Below are 8048 nucleotides of genomic sequence, written 5' to 3'. Positions count from 1 at the left end.
AGAGACAAGAAAGGGGCTCCCAATTCCCTGAACCCAACAGGTCGTTCTTGGAAAAGTTTAACTCTCCTGCGTGCAGCATCACTTCTTGAACTTTTGGGATTGTGCCTCTGGGGGTGGGGCTACAATTGGCCAGTCCCAACAGGCCTGACACCCTCCTCTCTCTCTCCTGTTAGCCCCCTGTGTGTGCGTGTGCACTGTATCACACCCCTCTGAGGGGACGGGTGCAGATGGCAAAGGGAAGGGAAAGCACTGAGGCTGAGAGGTGACATAGGAAGGAACTCAGGGAGATGATTTGCATTTAGGGGTCCCACTGAGGTAGATGACTAGGGCAGAAGGCAGCAGTCAGAGGGTTAAATTTTCATAATGTGGCAGGGCACATCAACTATACTGTATAACTATATACTATACTCTCAACTATACTGTTTTGTGCTATTGTTTAAATTGACTTTATTGCTGATTGGTATGTCACATTGGGTAATTGATTGAAGCAATCTACTCCCCCCCAATTATCTGTGTGTATGTATGAATGATGGATAAGGATGAAAGTATTAGATATACACCCAGTAATTGGGATGAATGAGGAACTGGAGAGGGCTTTGGGTTAAGGGATGGGGGATATTCAAAATACAGGCATGTGAGAATGTGATGGAAATCTTGCAGGGTGGGGAAAGGTATGAGGATTGCACAATTAAACTTTGTAAAGCTCTGAAGTATGTCTGGAGTAAGGAATAGTGTATTGCCTTAAAGGGACATGGTCATCCAGGCAATGCCCACAGAGCAGAGGTGAATTCTGGGGTAAAGGTTAGGATGGGATTGTTTAGGGCAGAGTTTCTCAAACTGTGGGTTGGGACCCACTAGGTGGGTCGCGAGCCAATTTCAGTGGGTCCCCATTCATTTCAATATTTTATTTTTAATATATTACACTTCATGCTACCATGGTATGTGACTGCATTTGAGCAAATGTTATAGATCCATACTTTTAACAAGCTGCTATGTATATTCTTTTAACAATGACAGTCAATGGAACTTACTCCTGGGCAAGTGTGGGTAGGATTGCAGCCTAGGATTGTTAAAAATTTTCCTGCTTGATGATGTCACTTCCAGTCATGATATCACTTCTGGTGGGTCCTGACAGATTCTCATTCTAAAAAGTGGGACCCAGTGCTAAATGTGTGAGAACCACTGGTTTAGGGGATAGTGGTGAGTGTGTGTGTGTGGAGACAATAGAAACTGGATATGGACTTGTGAAAAGCTTGAGGGCAAAAGAACATTTTCGGGAGGTCTGTGAGAATGACTGAATTTGCTGAAAGACTTTCTTAGCAGTGGCATGTACTTTAGAGCACTTCACTGATTTTATTTTGTTGTGATCCTTACAACAACCCTGTAAAGAAGGTCAGTGTTGCAGTTATCCCCCATTACAGCTGAAGAGCTGAGATTGAGAAATGATGGCTTGCTGAAGGCCACTGAGGGCCCAATCCTATCCAACTTTCCAGCTCCAGTGCAACCCCAAGGTAAGGGAACAAATGACTGCCTCCCCTCCACAGGATGCAGTGCATGCCCCATTGGCATGGCTGCACTGGCACTGGAAAATTGGATAGGATTGGGCCCTGAGTGAGTTCTTGGCAAAGGTGAGATTTGAACACAGGATTTCCTGATTCATAGTTCACTCGGTTAGCCACAAAACTACATGGGCTCTTAAAGAAAAGTTGGTGGCTAACTAATGGACGGGGTGGGGAGGAGTGTCAGCTTAAAGCTGAGGTCCCTTTACTTAGATACCTTAACTGAAACTTGCTCACTTATAAAACTTCTGCTTTTGGCCCCTATTTTAAGCTGTGAATTCTAAGAAACTGGAAAGATCTGGTACCTCAGAGGTTAAAGGGAGTGGCCCCACACAGTCCTGGCGTGAGGGGAGCCACGAGCCAAGTGACTGGGGGCGCGTGTCAGGGCTGGCTCTCCCCACACCCTGAAAAGCAGTTGAGCTGCATTCCACAGGTCTTCCCCACCCCAAATGCCTGAGGGAGGGAAGATCCCTAGCACAGCAAGGCTGGTAGGCCTGGGTTGGACCAGTGGGCCTGTCTCGCCCAATGCCTAGCACGCCCCGTCCTGCCTCAGAGGCAGCTGTTTTGGAGAAAGACATGGAGTCTAGTTGGTGAGGGCAAGGAGTCTGGAAGTCTGGACTTCTGAGTGGACTGGGAATGGGACCTGGCAAGTTCAAGCATAGGCAGAGCTGCGAGGTGGGATTCCTGGACTTGCCCAAGTCTGCCCCACAGTCAGTGTTCATACATTTTCTTCATCCAGCTTCCCTCCATGTGCACAATAATTTTCCTTTCTCTCACAAAATTTCCCTCCAGACATAGATGGCTAATAGCAAACCAGTGTTAGGGACCTAAGTGCACAACGAAAGCACATAAAGTGACCAGTGTGGCCCTCACCTCCAGCCAGCAATTATGCTAACCTGCTTGCCCTGCTAGTCAGAAGTGCCAACGTATTAGTCCCTGTACTATGATCTGCCAACAATAGCAGTTTACAATGGACCAGACTGAATGATGCCTCTCCTATAGAAAACTATATCAAGCTGTACATTATGACTTACATGCCAATCCAGCATGCGGGGCCTATGTCACATGATCTATTCCTGGATGATAAAATCTGGCAATCAACTGCACAATCTGGGCCTTTGGAGTGTACACAAATAAGCTTTGTTTAAACATTATACTTGTGTGGGATGTTAGAAAGGAGGCAGGTGTGCTAGTGGGGTAGGTGGGCAGACATGGTTGTACCTCCTTTTATGCATAAAGGCTGGATCCAGGAGAAATATTACCCCATGTTTATCACCACACTATGAAAAGCTTCATCTGCTGATTTCTCTACACCATAAAGAACAGACCAGGGACAGACTGCACTTGCTCCCAGTGTGGAAGGGATTGTCACTCCCGAATCGGCCTTTTCAGCCACACTAGACACTGTTCCAGAACCACCTTTCAGAGCGCGATACCATAGTCTTTCGAGACTGAAGGTTGCCAACAACAAAAAGAACAGGGAGGCTGGTTTTTTCTCTTATCAGTTGGTGCTGGGGTTGCCAGTTTGCGCAGAATGACTGCTTCTCCAGTGTTTTTCCTTCTTTCTCACATGGACAGGTGGCAAAGAGTGCCGTAATCTCATTTTGGGAGCTGCTCCTTTGCAGCTGGACTTTGCCCCTTTATCACTGTAGGTTCACCCCTTTACTGCTAAACTCCATGCCAGTACCTGATGTCCCTCCATTTTTCAAGTTTTAGTAGTCTTGTGACATCACTATGCTCCACCTCAGAAATCTCAGCTTTTTGGACAAATCTGACTTGGCAAATACAGTTGGCAATCCTATATTGTTACTAGATTAGTTGAAGAGTTCTCTGGTGCGGCATGGAGAAGTGAAAAGGAAAAATAATGTTTTGTCCATTGCAAATGCTTTTTGGAACCACTAGGAACAGACTCAGGAACAGGAAACACAGCTATACAGAACAGCAGAATTGGGTTGCCATCCACTTATTGTTCCATATGATCAAGAAAATCACTTCTTTCTCTCCTAATGAAATTTCACTCCATCTACAAACACTGCCCAGGGGCTGCTGCATTTCTTTTTCTTTTTGCACACCAGCTGGTGCTGGGATGTGCCTTTGAGCCACCTGGTGAGTCCTTGGTGTGTCTAGGCCAGGAGTTCATGCCAGGCCTGTTGGAACCTGCTGCTGTACTTTGTGTTCAGGCCTGCCTTGGCTCAGCCCAGGTAGAGCGACAATATAGGTGGAAGCTGGAAAAAAAAAGAAAAGACCTGCCTCTTTTGAGCTAAGTGTTTGGATTGCTTGTGGTAATGGTGGTTTTATCAACACTTGGATGGTGTCCCTTCAAGAGCTAATTTTCACATATTTTTACCCCCTCAATGTTTCACACATGAAAACAGGGAAATTCTTCTGTATTGATAACATGCCTATAATCTCAGTAACTTGGATTATGGCTAGAGTCCCTCCCCCTTTATACACTGCAGAAGGGTTTTTTTTTCCCACAGGCAGTACCTTGTTTTAATTGACTCTGCAGTAACTTGACCTTAATTGGATTCTGAAGCAATGAACATTGCTCAACAGAACATTGATTTTCTTTTTCAAAAATTAAGGCTTGGTCTATACATCCAGAATGAGGTTGTAGAATCCTGAGCTGGTAGGATGGACTGTATACTTCACACTTTAGGTGAGGGGAATCACATTTTTGTCAGAAAATCCTTGCAGTTGGAAAACTAGCATAAGGAGAGAAAAAATGGCAACTGTTCTCCCTGATTATTACCATGTTTTTACACAGAAGAACATTCAAAAACAGTTTGCAGCTGAACCTAGACCAAAAGTTTTTCTGGTAGGGCTCCTATGCCTTAAAAAGCTGCTGTGATGAGGACAGCTGGTGACATTCAGCAGGTCTTTCCCTGGCATGGAAATGTCCTGTCTAAGATCTGTTAAAGGTACAAACTAACAGTAAAGAAGGTGCCAAATTACCACTGAAATCACTGTGCTCCTTTTTCTACAGACCTGCCCCATTTAAACTGTTTTTCCTTGGATCTGGTTTAAACTGGTGTGAGTTTCCTAATTTGAAGTTGCCTAAGGGCACATTCCTATATATACTTGTATGGCAGCATGCCTAAGGGTGCAATCCTAACCAACTTTCCAGCACTGGCATAGTTATGCCAGTGGGGCATGTGCTGCATCCTGCAGTTGGGGGGCAGTTATGGAGGCCTCCTCAAGGTAGTACAATGTTTGTTCCCTTACCTTGGAGTTGCATTGCCCTTATGTCAGTGCTGGAAAATTGGTTAGGATTGTGGCCTAAGTAATGTTACTGACAGTTATGTAAGATAAGCTTTGTAAGAGAGGAACTGCTAAAATAAAGAGATCGCATTGCAAGAATTTCCCAATGGGTTGTCAAAAAAAGCTTGCATTGACTGCAGTCTTGTCAGTGCATTAAAAACTGACAAATATATTGTAGCAAAAACTTTCATGAACTAGAGCTTGATTGAATGAAGCGTGCAATGTTAACCTCAGGTGCAGATAGATGGGTATAGATGAAAAGATATAAACAGTCTACTCAGAAGTAAGTCCCATTATAGTCAATGGGGCTTACTCTCAGGAAAGCGTGGATAGGATTGTGGCCCAACACCCCTCCTCTGAAAGGCAAAGCAGGGAGGGTTGCTTTGGGGAGCTGCTGGCAACTGTGGCAAGGAAAAGGGACTTTCGTGGATCCTCAGCCAGCCCATTGGGGCTGGTGACCTCAGCAGACTCCCTGGCTTCCTACCTGCTTGCCTGCCCCTGACTTCCTCATTCTCACTCCACTTAGACCTCATCCAGGCTTTTCTGGTTGCCCAATCAGCAGGCAGGGCAGACAAGGGGCTTGATACCCAATCCTAAGCATGTCTACTCAGAAGTAAGCCCCATAATAGTCAATGGGGCTTTCTCCTAGGTAAAGGAGGATAGGGTTGCAGCCTTCCTCTTGCTCACAGCAGGAGATGCAAAGCAGCCAAGGCTGCTCCTTTTTCCGCTGCTGCCTCGTGAGGGTCAAAACAGTCGCTTCGCCCACCCATGGCTGCTGCCTGCCTCCTTTGGCCCCGTGGCCACAGCACAGAGGTTGAAAACCACTATAGACGATATAACCATTGTATAGAACCATTTTGGCAGGTGCAGCTCAGCATGGAAATGTTTAAAAAGCTGCACCTGCCAAAATTCCCTCTTCTGTACAATGGTTAGGCACTCTGTCCTCCAATGTATCTGGTCACCCTGGCAATATGGGACAAGTCTATTCATTTGACATCCTGTTGTAGGGAAATGAGATTTTGGAAATGGGCTATGTCAGAATGCCAGATGCAAGGGAGGGCACCAGGATGAGGTCTCTTGTTATCTGGTGTGCTCCCTGGGGCATTTGGTGGGCCGCTGTGAGATACAGGAAGCTGGACTAGATGGCCCTATGGCCTGATCCAGTGGGGCTGTTCTTATGTTCTTATGTATTCACAGACACACAAAGCCGAATTCAAAGCAGATTTGAATTAGGAATTTTCTGGTTCACAGTTTAACCTCTGTCCCAACAGCATTGATCTTTATTTTTTCATCTCAGATTGGAGAGAGAGGAGGAAAGTTAGGGGTTGGGGTTGGGGGAGAGAGAAAGTAAAAGGACAATGGGTGTGTGTGGAATTATAGTCACAGCAAAAGCATAAAACACGGCAAATATACCTGGTCAGTTTGCCACCTTTCTTTCTGATGAGATGGGCTGGAAAAAGCTGTACCTGGTTAATGTCTGTCACCTGGATGTGTCAGGCACAAACCCTGTCACAAAATGGTAGAGGTTGCAATAGCAGAGGAGGTGCTTGTGGATGGCTGGAGGGCTCCTGCTTATTTTCAGTATCTCTGTTTGATTCTAATGGAAAGGATTAACTGAGTACCAGCAGGGTATTTCCCCTCCTTGCCAGCTGAGTGCAATGTACAATTAAGACGGCAGCGACACCTAGTGGCCCACACTAATTAAATTGTTAGTACCAGAGTACTGGAGGGGAAATATACCCTCTCACCCCCTGCCTCCCACCTTTGTCCTGGCTGTCCCCTTGGGGACTGGAATAGCAAGAGTCATTGGTCCTTCTGTGTTTCCTTCATCACTACGCACTCTCTCCCCACTGCTGGGAAAAGCCTAGATTAGAGAATGGGATTTCTAGGGTTTCTTTCAGTGCTGTTGTCATGGTGATGCCTGAGCAGAAAATCCTCTCCCATTTCCATCCTCTTCCCCCCCCCCCCCCCGCACTGCAGCAGTATCCCTTAGTTTGTGAAGCAGCACATTTGGTCATATCCCCTATTGCCCCTAGTAGGAAGATGTGAGTGCAAAAGGCAGGGGCCCACGCAAACTAACACCCACATTCCTATGCAATTTTGTGTAGGTACCTATTTGCATAAATATACCAGTACACAGACCATGGGACCACATGCAGAAGTGTACAGTCATGCATACTGATGCACGCCTAAATGACGCATGACATGGTACAAAGTCACACATGCACTCTGCCTGGTGAAACATTGATCTGTCTATATTGACTTCATAGAGAGTTTATGTACCCCATCGACCACACTATGTGCACTTTCATGTGTACATCAAGGTGTTCATGTGTACATTCATGTCATGTACATTCATGTACAGAGTTATGCATTGAATGGCATGCGTGTGCATGGATACACACACACACACAGCACCATAGGATTTTGTTTTCTAAGCAACATAATTCAGTTCGCTGAGTCTATAACAGCATGATGAGGTGTAATTTAAAACACAGCCAGGCCCAGCAGACACACAACCAGCCAAGTGTGTTATTAACACCTAAAGGATCTCTGGTAGGTCTGGAACAGAGGCAGCCAATTACTGCACTTAGCATGGAGGGAGGAGACAATGCAAGAACAAGAGACTAATCCCACAGAGCCTGTGGGAAATGCAGTCAGATTTACTGACAACATGCACTTTCTTTTAGACACAAAACCGCAGTAGGTTCAGACACTTTATGACCCAGGCTTTTCACACTCTGTGCCTTTTAAAGAAAACGCAACAAAACAAAAACCCTCAATATTTGGGGTTGAGAAATTCACTATGCAGGACATCATGGGGAAATTTGTTCTTTTTAAAGCATGTCCTTTCTCCCCAAAGCAACCAAGAAGTGAAGGACTGATCTGGAATTTCAGTCAGGATCTGGTGTGATCAGCATGAACTGCTCCTCAGATATATGCTGAAAAAGAAGCTGGAGTGAATGGAAAATTTGAGGGAGTGAAAGCTAAATTTCTGCAATGGTGCTTTCTAAGTCACAGTCCAATTAGTCAGTAGCAAAGAGAGACAAAAAGATGCAAGTCTCCCCCTCCCCCACACAGGGGGGAGGGCACAGCCAGCTTATATTTGATGTCTCTGAGCTTAAACGGATCTCAGGGAAATGAGACATGAATAAGCATGATGAGGTGCATAGGTGTGAATGATCTTATGTATGGTGATCTCTGGTGCTTATATCTTAATAAGCAATG

This window comes from Tiliqua scincoides, chromosome 2, assembly GCF_035046505.1.
Source record: "Tiliqua scincoides isolate rTilSci1 chromosome 2, rTilSci1.hap2, whole genome shotgun sequence".
Lineage (NCBI taxonomy): Eukaryota > Metazoa > Chordata > Lepidosauria > Squamata > Scincidae > Tiliqua > Tiliqua scincoides.
The sequence above is the reverse complement of the archived record's forward strand: the minus strand, read 5'-3'. Positions refer to the sequence as shown.